Raw genomic sequence first — 18,417 nt, forward strand, 5'->3', positions numbered from 1 at the left:
ACACCCCACCATGGGGCACTATGTTCACGTTGACATCAGAAAACTACTCACCCACACAACACCATAGGTTGTGAGGTCGGTTGGACGTGCTGCCAAATTCTCTAAATCAACATGGGACACGGCTTATGGTAGAGAAATTAACATTCAATTCTCTGGCAACAGCTCTGGTGGACATTCCCGGAGTCAGCATGCCAGTTGCACTATCCCTCAAAACTTGAGACATCGGTGGCATTGTGTTGTGTGACAAAACTGCACTTTTTAGAGTGGCCTTTTATTGTCCCCAGCACAAGGTGCACCTGTGTAATGATAATGCTGTTTAATCAGCTGTTTGTCAGGTGGATGGATTATCTTGGCAAAGGAGAAATGCTCACTAACTGGGATGTAAACAAATTTGTACAAAAAATGTGAGAAACAAGCTTTTTGTGCATATGGAAATGTTCGGGGATCTTTTAATTCAGCTCATGAAACACGGGACCAAAACTTTATATGTTGTGCTTATATCTCTGTTCAGTGTATAATTACAAATGGTCTCAAACCACCACTGCATTTCAAAACTCTCAGACACGTCAGTTGGATGGTTGGTTTAGCTAGCTAGTAGCTGGCTAGCTGGATGTTTTGATTTGAATGTGAGGTTGAGCAAAGAGAGGTGAGCAAAGAGAGATGCTCTGCAGTACTACAAGGCTACTTTGGGTTATTGACGACATGCGGTGAGCTTTCCGGCGCCCCAACGGCTAGCTACAGAGATCAGTTGCACTGTGGTGAGGCGTTCAACTGAATGTGACCGACTGATGCTCCCTCCCTCCACACAGATATTTAACACACCGTTTCACGTTTGATTTATTTATTTAATTAGTTTATTTAGACAGAGTGTAGACTTGAGAAAATAGTGTTGCTGAGTACAGGGGCACATCCAGGATGTACATCCTCTCAATTCTGATGTTGTCACGACTTCTACCGAAGGTGGCTCCTCTCCCTGTTCGGGCGGCACTCGGTGGTCGGCGTCGCCGGTCTACTAGCCATCACCGATCCCTTTTTTTTGTTTTTAGTCTTTGGTTCTTTTTCACACCTGGGTTCATTTGCGTTAATTTCTGTGTGTATAATTGTAACCTGTTGCCTGCCTAAGTTTGTGTGGGATTAATATTTTATTGTGATGTGCTCGGTTGGATTTACCATTATTTGTTTTCACGGTTAAGTAAAGTGTATGAGTGTTGGAACTTTGTTTGTTTCTCCGTGCGTTTTGCACGGGTTCACTGTTAACGAGGGCGTTGTCCTTTTCCATTGTGCCATTCCTGTGTTGGTGGACTGTCTTATTAAAACACGCTTCTCAGACATCCCTGCTCTCCTGCGCCTGACTCCTACACCTACAACCTGACACCTACCACCTGACTCCTACACCTACTACCTGACTCCTACACCTACCACCTGACTCCTACACCTACCACCTGACTCCTACACCTACTACCTGACTCCTACACCTACTACCTGACTCCTACACCTACCACCTGACACCTACCACCTGACTCCTACACCTACTACCTGACTCCTACACCTACTACCTGACTCCTACACCTACCACCTGACTCCTACACCAACCACCTGACTCCTACACCTACTACCTGACTCCTACACCTACCACCTGACTCCTACACCTACCACCTGACACCTACACCTACCACCTGACTCCTACACCTACCACCTGACTCCTACACATACCACCTGACTCCTACACCAACCACCTGACTCCTACACCTACTACCTGACTCCTACACCTACCACCTGACTCCTACACCAACCACATGACTCCTACACCTACTACCTGACTCCTACACCTACCACCTGACTCCTACACCAACCACCTGACTCCTACACCTACTACCTGACTCCTACACCTACCACCTAACTCCTACACCTACCACCTGACTCCTACACCAACCACCTGACTCCTACACCTACCACCTGACTCCTACACCTACCACCTAGACGCACCTTATCACAGATGTGCTCCACTTCTATTCCCATACCTCTCCCCCATCTGGCCTAAATTCACAGGTGTCAGGGATAGTTGAGGATGACATTACCTTCTGGATGGCTTCATAGACAGCCTGGAACGCTGGCTGCTTGTCATCATGGTAAACGCCTCTGTTGCTGTGGAGAATGAAGACGCCCTCTCATTTGGCTGCGAGACAGTTGCTGCCGTATATATACAGTGGTCTGGACGGTAGTTCCATTGGCACGCAAACACATACAGGCTCTCTGCAGGAGTGCATATGGAGAGTTCGCTGAGGGTGTCTGTTCAACCATTGGGAAGTTGTATACTTACAGAAACACATATTCATCTAGACAAAGAAGCTAAGGAAATAGTGTCAACTATAAAGCAATGTGTGTCTGGGTCATGTTGACTTGGAATAAAACACAATAAAAATACAAATTGGGAGGTACTGTCTGAACTTGAAACACACATTTTTTGGGCAATTGCATAACGTTTTAAAGGTCCCAAACGAACAGTGATAATCATGTTTTTCATCAACTTGGGTGATATTAGGATGAATCCAGTTCAACGTAGGATGACCCAAGTTTGAAAAATTACTATTGCTTTTACATTGATAAAGTTTGGTCATAATGTTAGATAATGTCACTGTGGCTGCCTTGACTTGTGAACAGTATATTTTCTGTAACAAATGTGATAATCACTGTGTTTTGTTCTTCCATCTCTAAGCCAACTACACTGAGTCTGAGAACTGGCAGCGCACAGCTGGCATGAAGGAATGTTGTCCACAAACGGAGTTGTGGTGTGTATAATATTTGTAATTTCCATTGTGTTTTATTATTCCACCTCATTTCGTCTTACCACTATCATCAAGCTGTAATGATAGACATTTTAGAAAATTCAACATCTACTGTCTGCGATACAAAATCAGCTTCCCCAAGGCAAAGAAGAGGAGATATGCTGCACAGCCTGTGAAGACAGACCCAACATACTGTAAGTCATAGTTATTCATTTCAAATCTGCATCAATTTAGCATTTCAGGCACACAAAAAAAAAAAAAGTGCACAACCAAATTTTGCATATTTCAAATTGAATACTTCCAAATCACCAGAAAACCCATTGTAGAATGAGTAGATCACTACATCTATGAAATGATAGCATAATAACTCAGTAAATAAAAGGGAATTACATTCCCTATCCATTTAATAAACATTTCCCTTTTCAAAAACATTACAGGCTACGTAGACACACTCCTGGATCTCCTCTTCAACGAGGTCATACTGTTATTAAATGGGGCTTGTAAGGTAAGACACTCAACTTTAAATGGTCACCATACTTCTTATTCTTTGGAAGGCTACTCCTCTTACACTGTTTGTGCTAGAAACATCAGTCATACGTTAAAACTTTCAGAGAGGTCAGGACCAGGGTGTTTTATATACACATTTTTGATATCTTTTATACTTTTTAAATGATTAAGCTTTAAGTAATAACCATCTTCATCCACTTTAGGGCTGACTCTATTTAGTCGACTGGTCGATAGGCTGTTAGTCGAGCAGTGGCAAATATATATATTTTCTCATGGAACACCTGTCTCAGTGGACGAATCCATTGAGGAGGCTGCGGGGATGCCTGTCTCAGTGGACTAATCCATTGAGGAGGCTGCGGGGATGCCTGTCTCAGTGGACTAATCCATTGAGGAGGCTGCGGGGATGCCTGTCTCAGTGGACTAATCCATTGAGGAGGCTGCGGGGATGCCTGTCTCAGTGGACTAATCCATTGAGGAGGCTGCGGGGATGCCTGTCTCAGTGGACTAATCCATTGAAGAGGCTGCGGGGATGCCTGTCTCAGTGGACTAATCCATTGAGGGGGCTGCGGGGATGTCTCAGTGGACCAGGCGGTGATACAGCCCGACAGGATGCTCTCGATTGTGCATCTGTAGAAGTTTGTGAGTGCTTTTGGTGACAAGCCGAATTTCTTCAGCCTCCTGAGGTTGAAGAGGCGCTGCTGCGCCATCTTCACGATGCTGGAACTACTGTTCCATCGATGTGGATAGGGGGGTGTTCCCTCTGCTGTTTCCTGAGGTCCACAATCATCTCCTTAGTTTTGTTGACGTTGAGTGTGAGGTTATTTTCCTGACACCACACTCCGAGGGCCCTCACCTCCTCCCTGTAGGCCGTCTCATCGTTGTTGGTAATCAAGCCTACCACTGTTGTGTCGTCCGCAAACTTGATGATTGAGTTGGAGGCGTGCGTGGCCACGCACTCGTGGGTGAACAGGGAGTACAGGAGAGGGCTCAGAACGCACCCTTGTGGGTGTTGAGGATCAGCGGGGTGGAGATGTTGTTGCCTACCCTCACAACCTGGGGGTGGCCCGTCAGGAAGTCCAGTACCCAGTAGCACAGGGCGGAGTCGAGACCCAGGGTCTCGAGCTTGATGACAAGCTTGGAGGGTACTATGGTGTTGAATGCCGAGCTGTAGTCGATGAACAGCATTCTCACATAGGTATTCCTCTTGTCCAGATGTGTTAGGGCAGTGTGCAGTGTGGTTGAGATTGCATCGTCTGTGGACCTATTTGGGCTGTAAGCAAATTGGAGTGGGTCTAGGGTGACAGGTAGGGTGGAGGTGATATGGTCCTTGACTAGTCTCTCAAAGCACTTCATAATGACGGAAGTGAGTGCTACGGGGCGGTAGTCGTTTAGCTCAGTTACCTTAGCTTTCTTGGGAACAGGAACAATGGTGGCCCTCTTGAAGCATGTGGGAACAGCAGATTGGTATAGGGATTGATTGAATATGTCCGTAAACACACCGGCCAGCTGGTCTGCGCATGCTCTGAGGGCGCGGCTGGGGATGCCGTCTGGGCCTGCAGCCTTGCGAGGGTTAACACGTTTAAATGTTTTACTCATCTCGGCTGCAGTGAAGGAGAGTCCGCATGTTTTCGTTGCAGGCCGTGTCAGTGGCACTGTATTGTCCTCAAAGCGTGCAAAAAAGTTATTTAGTCTGCCTGGGAGCAAGACATCCTGGTTCATGACTGGGCTGGTTTTCTTCTTGTAGTCCGTGATTGACTGTAGACCCTGCAACATACCTCTTGTGCCTGAGCCGTTGAATTGAGATTCTACTTTGTCTCTATACTGACGCTTAGCTTGTTTGATAGCCTTGCGGAGGGAATAGCTGCACTGTTTGTATTCGGTCATATAACCAGTCACCTTGCCCTGATTAAAAGCAGTGGTTCGCGCTTTCAGTTTCACGCGAATGCTGCCATCAATCCACGGTTTCTGGTTAGGGAATGTTTTAATCGTTGCTATGGGAACGAAATCTTCAAAGCACATTCTAATGAACTCGCACACCGAATCAGCGTATTCGTCAATGTTGTTATCTGACGCAATACGAAACATATCCCAGTCCACGTGATGGAAGCAGTCTTGGAGTGTGGAATCAGCCTGGTCGGACCAGCGTTGGACAGACCTCAGCGTGGGAGCTTCTTGTTTTAGTTTCTGTCTGTAGGCAGGGATCAACTAAATGGAGTCGTGGTCAGTTTTTCCGAAAGGAGGGCAGAGCAGGGCCTTATATGCATGGCTGAAGTTAGAGTAACAATGATCCAAGGTTTTTCCAGCCCTGGTTGCGCAATCGATATGCTGATACAATTTAGGGAGTCTTGTTTTCAGATTAGCCTTGTTAAAATCCCCAGCTACAATGAATGCAGCCTCAGGATGTATGGATTCCAGTTTGCAAAGAGTCAAATAAAGTTTGTTTAGAGCCATCGATGTGTCTGCTTGGGGGAAATATATACGGCTGTGATTATAATCGGAGAGAATTCTCTTGGTAGATAATGCAGTCGACATTTGATTGTGAGGAATTCTAAATCAGGTGAACAGAAGGATTTGAGTTCCTGTATGTTTCTGTGATCACACCACGTCTCGTTAGCCATAAGGCATACGCCCCCACCCCTCTTCTTACCAGAAAGATGTTTGTTTCTGTCGACGCGATGCGTGGAGAAACCCGCTGGCTGCACCGCCTCCGATAGCGTCTCTCCAGTGAGCCATGTTTCCGTGAAGCAAAGAACGTTACAGTCTCATTACAGAACGTGATGTCCCTCTGGAATGCTACCCTTGCTTGGATTTCATCAACCTTTTTGTCAAGAGACTGGACATTGGCGAGAAGAATGCTAGGGAGTGGTGCACGATGTGCCCTTCTCCGGAGTCTGACCAGAAGACCGCCTCGTTTCCCTCTTTTACGGAGTCGTTTTTTTGGGTCGCCGGCTGGGATCCATTCCGTTCTCCTGGTTGAAAGGCAGAACACAGGATCCGCGTCGCGAAAATCATATTCTTGGTCGTACTGATGGTGAGTTGACGCTGATCTTATATTCAGTAGTTCTTCTCGACTGTATGTAATGAAACCTAAGATGACCTGGGGTACTAATGTAAGAAATAACATGTAAAAAAACAAAAACCTGCATAGTTTCCTAGGAACGCGAAGCGAGGCGGCCATCTCTGTCGGCGCCGGAAGTACCGGAGGCTGCGGGGATGCCACGGTCCAAGAAGAAGGGGAGTGTGGCTCAGCTGCACAAGGCACTTCTCTCCAGAATGCGCTCTCGCCCGCCATTTTGTGCTTATTCATTGTTTCATAACTTCATTGTGTACATTGTTTGCTGTGTTTATTAACTTCCCATTACATATATAACCAGAAGTAGCCTACATTTACTGTTAATTCACATAATTTCTCATCTGCAATGTTTGTTTGGTTACGGTAATTTCTGTTAATGCATAAAATATATGATTATTATTACAGTCGTTTACCGTTCTCATTGTCAGAGTAGACACATTGTTTGCAGAACTCACAACCTATGCTACACTTGTGAGAAACAAGTTTTTGTTGATTTCATTCCATTCACGAGTTTTGCTAAGTTATTCTTCATCTGTTTGAAACGCTCCTGCCAATGTTGAGTAAGGACATGCACCTGACTAAGCATATAGAAGTAGGACTAGTCTACATGACCTGCGCGCAAATGTAGACCTATAAATGTACCCATTTGGGTATATCTGATCAGTATTTCTGATTGTCAACTCACCACCAATAATGAGCTGTGGAACTTCTCAAATAAATTTTTGCTTCAGCTAAAACAGCAAGTAATTAGAGAATCAATTAAGAATGACAATAGTTCCTCAAAGTATTTGAAAAATATTTCCAGCTCTTTCCCTTTCGATAACCACTCGGCATGAAAGGGAAACATGTAATGCTCTGATCCAGTGGAAACGTCATAAAATAGCTGATTACTTTTGTCCCAAATAGCCTACAGTGGGAAACATTATTTTATACAATGTTGCAAGTTTGCTAGTGTGAGTTTCCTGCCAACACAGTTGATAATGGTACAATGTTTCAAGTTCGTTGCAGACAGACCATGCACAGCCAATATGATTTATATTTATATGTACATATTTAATTTTAGCAGGATATTTTCTACCTGCAGGCTGCAATGTTTTTTATTAGTTGTCTATTTGTTATTATTATTATATTATTACTATTTATTAGTAGGCTATTTTTTACATAGCTGGCAATGGCAATAAATGTTACTTTAAGATTTATATAAGACTATTATAAATTAAATGTTTAACAAAAATGTGCATATGAAAATTATAACAGGCACGCAGATCGGTAGAAAACACATATACAACATGATGCTGCCGCCACCATGCTTCACTGTTGTCACGCCCTGGCCTTAGAGAGCTTTTTATGTCTCTATTTTGGTTTGGTCAGAGTGTGATTTGGGTGGGCATTCTATGTTCAGTTTCTATGTTTTGTATTTCTTTGTTTTGGCCGGGTATGGTTCTCAATCAGGGACAGCTGTCTATCGTTGTCTCTGATTAGGAACCATACTTAGGAAGCATTTTCCCACCTGTGTTCTGTGGGCTGTTGTTTTCTGGTTAGTGTTTTCTGCACTTGACAGAACTGTTCGTTGTCGTTTCGCACTTTGTTATTTTGTTCGAGTGTTCATAAACACTTACCATGCTTTGTTTTGATCCTTCCTCATCAGACGACCGTTACAACCGTAGGGAGGGTGCCAGGTTTCCTCCAGGGGTGACGCTTGTCATTCAGGCCAATGAGTTCAATCTTGGTTTCATCAGACCAGAGAATATTATTTCTCATGGTCTGAGAGTCTTTAGGTGCCTTTTGGTAAACTCCAAGCGGGCAGTCAAGTGCCTTTTACTAAGGAGTGGCTTCCGTCTGGCCACTCTACCATAAATGCCTGATTGGTGGAGTGCTGCAGAGATGGTTGTGCTTCTGGAAGGTTCTCTCATCTCCACAGAGGTGAAATTTGCAAAAATATCTAAAAACCTGTTTTCGCTTTGTCATTCTGGGGTACTGTGTGTAGATTGATGAGGATTTTCATTTATTTAATCAATTTTAGAATAAGGCTGTAACGTAACAAGATGTGGAAAAAGTCCAGGGAAATGAACTTTCGGAATGCACTATATAGTTGATTTTATTAAAACACAAAGGTACGTCTTTCGATAAATCAATTGATAAAAAGAAAAGATGACTCTCGGTCGACGGAATTTTTTTGTTGTTGTCTGGGACAGCCGTAATACATTTCCGTGGGATTTCCTCAACATTCTAAAGGTCCCAATGTGACATCATCACTTCCAACACTCCATTCACTGTAAATGCAATAGTGCAACTTTTGACCCAAATCAGCTACTTTGACCACTTTGCCAACAACTTAAACAAAAATTTAAGAGCGTATGAAATCTTCCTCTATGTCACGACTTCTACCGAAGTCGTTGCCTCTCCTTGTTCGGGCGCTGCTCGGCGTTCGACGTCACCGGTCTTCTAGCCATCATTGATCCTTTTGTCATTTTCCATTGGTTTTGTCTTGTCTTCCCACACACCTGTTTTCAATCCCATTCATTACCTGTTGTGTATTTAACCCTCTGTTTCCCCTCATGTCTTTGTCAGAAATTGATTTGTTGTCAGTGTAGTGTGATTGTTTGTATAGGTGCGCGTCGGGTCTTCGTACCCATGTTTTGTTTGTATATTTATTGTTATGGAGCATACTCGTGGAACTTTATTAAAAGACTCCATATTTAAACTCCATTTGACTCTCCTGCGCCTGACTTCCCTGCCACCTATTACACCTATGCGTGACACTCTACTTCTCTGTTTGTTTTTCAAATTGGAAATCTGAACAGAATATTCTGATACCGATCAAACGTTACAGTTGTTTAAGTAACCACATCCACATTCTCCAACTTTTTATAAACAACAGAAATTTTGACAATTTTCCCCAAAAGTTAGGCAAAAAGTTAGAGGTTATGATATCTGTGTCTACTTCTCTGCTATTCAAATCTGAAATCATAACAGAAATATTAGCTTGCCACAAGGAGTCGCTAGAGCGCAATCCCGGACGGCCAAACCCTCCCCTAAACCAGACGACGCTGGGCCAATTGTGCGCCGCCTCATGTGTATCCCGGTCATGGCCAGCTGTGACACAGCCTGGGATTGAACCCGGGTCTGTAGTGATGCCTTAAGACTGCTGCGCCCCTCGGGAGGCCTAAATGGGTATTTTAATGAAAGGAGGGAATTTGGAGCGGGAGTTTTTTTTCTGTCAGCCTGGAGTGGTTTTTAGCGGAGCGGTAGGAAAGGACGGAGTGGTTTTTAGCTGAGCTGTAGGAAAGGACAGGGAGTGGTTTATAGCGGAGCTGTAGGAAAGGACAGGGAGTGGTTTTTAGCTGAGCTGTAGGAAAGGACAGGGAGTGGTTTATAGCGGAGCTGTAGGAAAGGACGGAGTGGTTTTTAGCTGAGCTGTAGGAAAGGACAGGGAGTGGTTTATAGCGGAGCTGTAGGAAAGGACAGGGAGTGGTTTATAGCGGAGCTGTAGGAAAGGACAGGGAGTGGTTTATAGCTGAGCTGTAGGAAAGGACAGGGAGTGGTTTATAGCTGAGCTGTAGGAAAGGACAGGGAGTGGTTTATAGCGGAGCTGTAGGAAAGGACGGAGTGGTTTTTAGCTGAGCTGTAGGAAAGGACAGGGAGTGGTTTATAGCGGAGCTGTAGGAAAGGACAGGGAGTGGTTTTTAGCTGAGCTGTAGGAAAGGACAGGGAGTGGTTTATAGCGGAGCGGTAGGAAAGGACATGGAGTGGTTTTTAGCTGAGCTGTAGGAAAGGACATGGAGTGGTTTTTAGCTGAGAGGTAGGAAAGGACATGGAGTGGTTTTTAGCTGAGAGGTAGGAAAAAGGACATGGAGTGGTTTTTAGCTGAGAGGTAGGAAAGGACATGGAGTGGTTTTTAGCGGAGCTGTAGGAAAGGACATGGAGTGGTTTTTAGCTGAGAGGTAGGAAAGGACATGGAGTGGTTTTTAGCTGAGAGGTAGGAAAGGACATGGAGTGGTTTTTAGCTGAGAGGTAGGAAAGGACATGGAGTGGTTTTTAGCGGAACGGTAGGAAAGGACATGGAGTGGTTTTTAGCAGAGCAGTAGGAAAGGATCTGGAGTGGTTTTTGCTGAGAGGTAGGAAAGGACATGGAGTGGTTTTTAGCGGAGCAGTAGGAAAGGACATGGAGTGTTTTTTAGCTGAGAGGTAGGAAAGGACATGGAGTGGTTTGTAGCGGAGCGGTAGGAAAGGACATGGAGTGGTTTTTAGCTGAGCTGTAGGAAAGGACATGGAGTGGTTTTTAGCGGAGCTGTAGGAAAGGACATGGAGTGGTTTTTAGCTGAGCTGTAGGAAAGGACATGGAGTGGTTTTTAGCTGAGCTGTAGGAAAGGACATGGAGTGGTTTTCAGCGGAGCTGTAGGAAAGGACATGGAGTGGTTTTTAGCTGAGCTGTAGGAAAGGACATGGAGTGGTTTTTAGCGGAGCTGTAGGAAAGGACATGGAGTGGTTTTTAGCTGAGCTGTAGGAAAGGACATGGAGTGGTTTTTAGCTGAGCTGTAGGAAAGGACATGGAGTGGTTTTTAGCTGAGCTGTAGGAAAGGACATGGAGTGGTTTTTAGCAGAGCGGTAGGAAAGGACATGGAGTGGTTTTTAGCTGAGAGGTAGGAAAGGACAGGGAGTGGTTTTTAGCAGAGAGGTAGGAAAGGACATGGAGTGGTTTTTAGCAGAGAGGTAGGAAAGGACATGGAGTGGTTTTCAGCGGAGCTGTAGGAAAGGACATGGAGTGGTTTTTAGCAGAGCGGTAGGAAAGGACATGGAGTGGTTTTTAGCTGAGCTGTAGGAAAGGACATGGAGTGGTTTTTAGCTGAGCTGTAGGAAAGGACATGGAGTGGTTTTTAGCTGAGAGGTAGGAAAGGACATGGAGTGGTTTTTAGCAGAGCGGTAGGAAAGGCGCCGGAGCGATACGCAAGCTCTACTCCATGAGTGATGAGCAGGATATCCAACCACTCACATACTCTGGTCACCAGGTAAGCAGTTCGAAAAGCTAGTCTATTATTTAAGTTTTAGGGGTGAGAAATGTATCCTACCTTGGCTACAACAAGCCAATGTAGTTTTCAAGTAGAAAACTAGGCTGTAAACTGCAGTGACTAGCGTACGTAATTTGAATAACGCTCAGAAGCCTGGCATTTTGAATGCAAATTCATTTCGAAACAAGTGGTCCTTCTGTAGCTCAGTTGGTAGAGCATGGCGCTTGTAATGCCAGGGTAGTGGGGTCGATCCCCGGGACCACCCATACGTAGAATGTATGCACACATGACTGTAAGTCGCTTTGGATAAAAGCGTCTGCTAAATGACATATATTATTTATTATTAAGTGCATCTAGGTTGCCTGATTGGACAAACTTTAGGTCAGTTATGTTTTTTTTTGTGGAAGGTTACCCGAAATGTTTGACCCAAGTTAAGCAATTTAAAATGCTATCAAATACTAATTGAGTGTATGTAAACTTCTGACCCACTGGGAATGTGATGAAAGAAATAAAAGCTGAAATGTATCATTCTCTCTAGTATTATTCTGACATTTCACATTTTTACCATAAAGTGGTGAACCTAACTGACCTAATCTGTACTAAGATTAAATGTCAGGAATTGTGAAAAACTGAGTTTAAATGTATTTGGCTAAGGTGTTTGTAAACTTCCGACTTCAACTATATGTCACCCGTTGAGCATGTTTGGGATGCTCTGGATCGATGTGTACGACAGCGTGTTCCAGTTCCCGCCAATATCCAGCAACTTTGAAAAGGAGTGGGACAACATTCCACAGGACACAATCAACAGCCTGATCAACTCTATGCGAAAAAGACGTGTCGCACTGCATGAGTCAAATGGTCACACCAGATACTGACTGGTTTTCTGATCCACACCCTTACTTTTTTTTAAAGGTATCTGTAACTGTAAAATCTTTGACACTGCTGCATGTTGCGTTTATATTTTCTTTCAGTGTAGATATCTTGCTCTGTTAAATGTTGGTCTGCACTATAGTACATACAAATATAGTTCAGCTATAAGTCCATAAAACCTATTGTGTGTGTGTGTGTGTGTGTTGTAGTTGTAGTTCCCACTGAACTGTGCCTGGCAGTGACACAGTGGCAACTACGATACGAGAAAAGTTTTTAAAAACAATTACAATACAGAAAAACAATGAGCAGTGAGCACATGCAGAGCAGAATGACATGTGGCCCATTGTTTACCTTAATAACTGGCAACGATCACAAGGGTGTTTCAAAGAGCTGTCAGTCAAGGTGAGCTCATGAATATAAGCTCCCTGCCCACCGAGCCTGTTCTGTCAAGACTTCCTGATAGTTAGCGATGAGAGAAAAGGTACAATTTCTTCCATTCTGAGCATTTCAATAGCGTACAAATATTATGGGTGATGTTTTGGTCACTCAAGGAATATTTTTAGTCAGAAAATAGGATGAATGTGCGGGACCTTTAAAATGGTGTGACCTAATGAGGGCGAGTCTCACCTGGGTTATAATGCAAGATGATGTTGAGCAGGTCCTGGTCTCCCCATGTGATGTTGAGTTTATACTTCTGCAACAGAGGCATCAGCAGCTCTTCCCATTGGAGGGGGACTGATGTCATGTCATTCTGTAACAACAAGTCATAGTCGTGACAGAAACAAAATGTTCAGTGACAGTGTGCACCACTTTCATTCTTACATGAGGGCTGTGACACAATATAGATGGAAAACTATTGACACCAAATTCCTGACTGTCACCAAACAGTCAACACATTGTTTAATCCTTTCTGTGTTTGAAACATGCCAATATGTTCATTGCACAGTACACAGCTGGTGAGCAATGTTCCCTCCACTGCGTGCTCAGTGCAGAAGAAATATCAGCGCGCTCAGAGAAGCGCGAGATTGAACGTAACTCAACTTTCTAGAGTTTCCCCCGTTAGTTGACACTATCAATGCTTCCTTTTATTCAGAGCTGTAGTAGGCCTATATGCAAATATATCATTGCCATATATGGATCTGTGACATTCTCTTTTAACTGGACTGTGTTTAACAAACGTGGTCGTGAGAAGATGTGTTTGTTTTGAGATCAGAGCGAGAGCTGCATGTAGCCACGTGTGCACATTTAGCTAGTAAGATATATTATCCTGGTTATAGCTCATTTCTAGTCAGCAATGGGGGGGGGTTGCTTCCTACAAGAGCACAAAACGTTTGCATTTCTAGACTCTAGACTCTTCGAAAGGTAACCCCCCCCCCCCCATTGCTGACTATAAATGAGCTATAACCTGGATAATATCTCTCTTACTAGCTAAATGTGCACACGTGGCTACATGCAGCACTCGCTCTGGATGAGCAAGTCAGGTAAAGAGCTTTTTTTCTGTCTTAAAGGGAAGTGTTGTATTTTGAGACTGGCTTGAATAAGCAAATTAGCCAATAGGCAGAGGGTAGCATCATTTGTCTGATTCTTTATAATAATGGAATAGGGATGATAATAATGTGTTTTATTTTGTAAAGTGATTTCTTGCATCAAGCACAACATTTTCAGTCACCTCCTTGTCTGAAGAGCAAGTAGATAAACAGACTGATGTCAAGCCCTGTATGTTTTTTTTTCAAAAGTCTCATGGAATGTAGACCTACATTGAACACCACACATTGGCTGCTACTGACCTCCACATACAACACCCGTTCTGCTAGTCACATTCTGTTAAAGGTCCCCAAAGCACACACATCACTGGGTCGCTCCTCTTTTCAGTTCACTGCAGCTAGAGACTGGAACGAACTGCAAAAACCACTCCAACTGGACACTTTTATCTCCATCTCTTCATTCAAAAGACTCAATCATGGACACTCTTACTGACAGTTGTGGCTGCGTTGCGTGATGTATTGTTGTCTCTACCTTCTTGCTCTTTGTGCTGTGGCCTCTACACAATAATGTTTATACCATGTTTTGTGCTGCTACCATGTTGTGATGCTGCCATGTTGTGTTGCTACCATGTTGTTGTCATATGGTGTTGCTGCCATGTTGTGTTGCTACCATGTTGTTGTCATATTGTGTTGCTGCCATGTTGTGTTGCTACCATATTGTTGTCATATGGTGTTGCCACCATGCTGTGCTGTCATGTGTTGCTGCCATACTATGTTGTTGTTTTAGGTCTCTCTTTATGTAGTTTTGTGGTATCTCTCTTGTCTCTTGTCCTGATGTGTGTTCTTACCTTTAATCCCATCCCTGTCCCCGCAGGAGGTCTTTTGCCTTTTCTAAGCCGTCATTGTAAATAAGAATTTGTTCTTAATTGACTTTCCTAGTTAAATAAATAAAATGTCCATGTTAAAATGTTATGAGATGTATTTTCTCCATTGTTTTGGATGGTAGACCACTCTGGTAGGCCTACATTATGATCTAATAGAACTGTATCTTAAAGCAAGTACTGCCCCAGTGTTCACAGTAAACGTGTGCCGAAAGTTGCACAGCATTTTCACATTGTTCAAGTTTGCTCTTAGCAGACCTGAAATGTGCTAAGTGCCGACATTCTTTTGAGGGAACATTGCTGGTGAGACACAGTTTGTAAGTCATGCAAAAGAATGGCAACAGTGAACTCCTCTGGTCGAAGCTGGTGGTGCAAGACACCTACAGAAAATGCCTTGGCCAACATTACTAATTGAGAACTTAACAGAAGGTGCTAAAAACAAGCTGAGAAGCTTCAAGAGATCTTGACAGTTCCCTCTTTCCATAATAAAATAATACAACATTCTCTTCACCTTTCATTTCCCACCTCCCATCAAGCACTGACACACACACACACACACACACACACACACACACACACACACACACACACACACACACACACACACACACACACACACACACACACACACACACACACACACACACACACACACACACACACACACACACACACACACACACACACACACACAAACTTACCTTAAGAGTATTTATCTCTAATCCTGGTCATGTTCATGACCCCAGAGTTCACCCCCCGTCCTGCTATAGTAGGGGTGTCAGGCGAAACGGTTGTACCAGGCCATGCGTGGGTCTTCGAGCTCCAGGGCCATGGCTGCTAGCTGGCTAGAGTTGAAGAGACTCAGAATGGACCAGATCTCCTCTACAGGCTGAAGGAACAGGATGTCTGTGTCCACGTGCAGCAGAGATATCACATCCTTTAGGATCAGCTAAAGAGGAGGGACAGAGACAGTGAGAGGCCAGGGAGTCTTTGTCCACCAGGGACTTTATGTCTTTTAGGATCAGCTAGAGGAGGGACAGAGACAGTGAGAGGTTAGGGAGTCTTCATCCACCAGGGACTTTATGTCTTTTAGGATCAGCTAGAGGAGGGACAGAGACAGTGAGAGGTTAGGGAGTCTTCATCCACCAGGGACTTTATGTCCTTTAGGATCAGCTAGAGGAGGGACAGAGACAGTGAGAGACAGGATGTCGTCATCCACCAGGGACTTTATGTCCTTTAGGATCAGCTAGAGGAGGGACAGAGACAGTGAGAGACAGGATGTCTTCATCCACCAGGGACTTTATGTCCTTTAGGATCAGCTAGAGGAGGGACAGAGACAGTGAGAGGTTAGGGAGTCTTCATCCACGTACAGCAGGGACTTTATGTCCTTTAGGATCAGCTAGAGGAGGGACAGAGACAGTGAAAGGTCAGGGAGTCTTCATCCACGTACAGCAGGGACTTTATGTCCTTTAGGATCAGCTAGAGGAGGGACAGAGACAGTGAGAGACAGGATGTCTTCATCCACGTACAGCAGGGACTTTATGTCCTTTAGGATCAGCTAGAGGAGGGACAGAGACAGTGAGAGACAGGATGTCTTCATCCACGTACAGCAGGGACTTTATGTCCTTTAGGATCAGCTAGAGGAGTGACAGAGACAGTGAGAGACAGGATGTCTTCATCCACGTACAGCAGGGACTTTATGTCCTTTAGGATCAGCTAGAGGAGGGACAGAGACAGTGAGAGGTTAGGGAGTCTTCATCCACCAGGGACTTTATGTCCTTTAGGATCAGCTAGAGGAGGGACAGAGACAGTGAGAGGTCAGGGAGTCTTCATCCACGTACAGCAGGGACTTTATGTCCTTTAGGATCAGCTAGAGGAGGGACAGAGACAGTGAGAGACAGGATGTCTTCATCCACGTACAGCAGGGACTTTATGTCCTTTAGGATCAGCTAGAGGAGGGACAGAGACAGTGAGAGACAGGATGTCTTCATCCACGTACAGCAGGGACTTTATGTCCTTTAGGATCAGCTAGAGGAGGGACAGAGACAGTGAGAGGTTAGGGAGTCTTCATCCACCAGGGACTTTATGTCCTTTAGGATCAGCTAGAGGAGGGACAGAGACAGTGAGAGACAGGATGTCTTCATCCACGTACAGCAGGGACTTTATGTCCTTTAGGATCAGCTAGAGGAGGGACAGAGACAGTGAGAGGTTAGGGAGTCTTCATCCACCAGGGACTTTATGTCCTTTAGGATCAGCTAGAGGAGGGACAGAGACAGTGAGAGACAGGATGTCTTCATCCACACACAGTAGCCTCCACTACATCTTTTAGGATCAGCTAGTGAACAGACTAGAGGTCAGATTTGATAGTCAGAATATCCAACAAGATCAATATGTAGTCTTGAGGATAAAGGTATCATTTTTAAAAAACTTTATTTAAAAAATAAAAATAAAGGGTAAAGTCAGTGAAGAACAAATTCATATTTACAATGTCAGCCTTATTCAGGGGCAGAATGACAGATTTTTACCCTGTCAGCTCGGGGATTCAAACCTTTCGGTTACTAGTCCAAGGCTCTAACCAATAGGCTACCTGCCACCACTGTTCGCAGCAAGGTGGACACTAAACAGCCAAGTTCAGGTTTGCTTTGACACACAGGTTTAGATAACTAGTTAAAAATATAAACACAACATACAACGATTTCATTGATTTTACTGAATTATTATTCTACCTTTATTTCAACAAGGAAAACAGACTGAGACCAAGGTCTCTTTTACAGCTGGGTCCTGCGTATACATGTTTACACATACAGTTTAGGTACAATGATTAAGAAACTACACTAGACAAACAAAACAATCACAGATAACACAAACATACAGCAACATATTGTTCAGGCTCTGAGGGCTGTGCCGGGTGGAGATTATAAGAGTATGTGGTCATTAAGGCCAGATCGTTCTTCAAGGCGTTCATAGATGACCAGCAGGATCAAATAATAAACACATTAGTTATAGAGGGTGCAGCAGCTCAGCACCTCAGAAGTAAATGTCACTTGGCTTTTCATAGCCGAGCCTTCAGAGGTCAAGACAGCAGGTGCGGGAGAGAGAGAAGAGAGAGGGAAAGGAAGGGTTAAAACCGCAGGTAGCACGACCGGTGAAGGTTCCTCAGCCGCAGGCAGAACAGCAGAAAATGGTTCAGCAGCACGACCAGGTAGACTGGGGACGGGAACAACCAAGAGTTGTCGGGCCAGGTAGTCCTGAGGCGTGGTGCTAGGGCTCAGGTCCTCCAGAAGAGGAGAGAGATAGATGGGACAATTAGAGGAAGCATACCTAAGATCACACAGGACACCAGATAATACAGGAGATTTACACACGATAGGACAGACTGGCCCCCCATTTTTTATATGTTTGTCAAAAGAGCAATCAGGGGCCTACCGAGTGGCGTGGCGGTCTAAGGCACTGCATCGCATCGCAATGCTAGAGGCGTCACTACAGATCCAGGTTCGATCCCGAGCTGTGTTGTACCCAGCCGCGACCGGGAGACCCATGAGATTTTTTTTCTTTGATCTGAGAGCAGATTTCTTTGATTCTTGGGACCTAGAACGAGCATCTCTGTTTTGTCCCGAGTTTTAAAGTTAAACATTTGCCGCCATCCATTTCCTTATGTCAGAAACACAGGCTTCTGGGTAGGCAATTTTGGGGCTTTGCCATGTTTCATCTAAATGCACAGCTGTGTGTTGTCTGCATAGCAGTGAAAGTTGATATTGTGTTTCCAAATGACATTACCAAGAGGTAGCATATCAAACATTAGGATCC

Source organism: Oncorhynchus gorbuscha, linkage group LG01 (assembly GCF_021184085.1).
Source record: "Oncorhynchus gorbuscha isolate QuinsamMale2020 ecotype Even-year linkage group LG01, OgorEven_v1.0, whole genome shotgun sequence".
Taxonomy (NCBI): domain Eukaryota; kingdom Metazoa; phylum Chordata; class Actinopteri; order Salmoniformes; family Salmonidae; genus Oncorhynchus; species Oncorhynchus gorbuscha.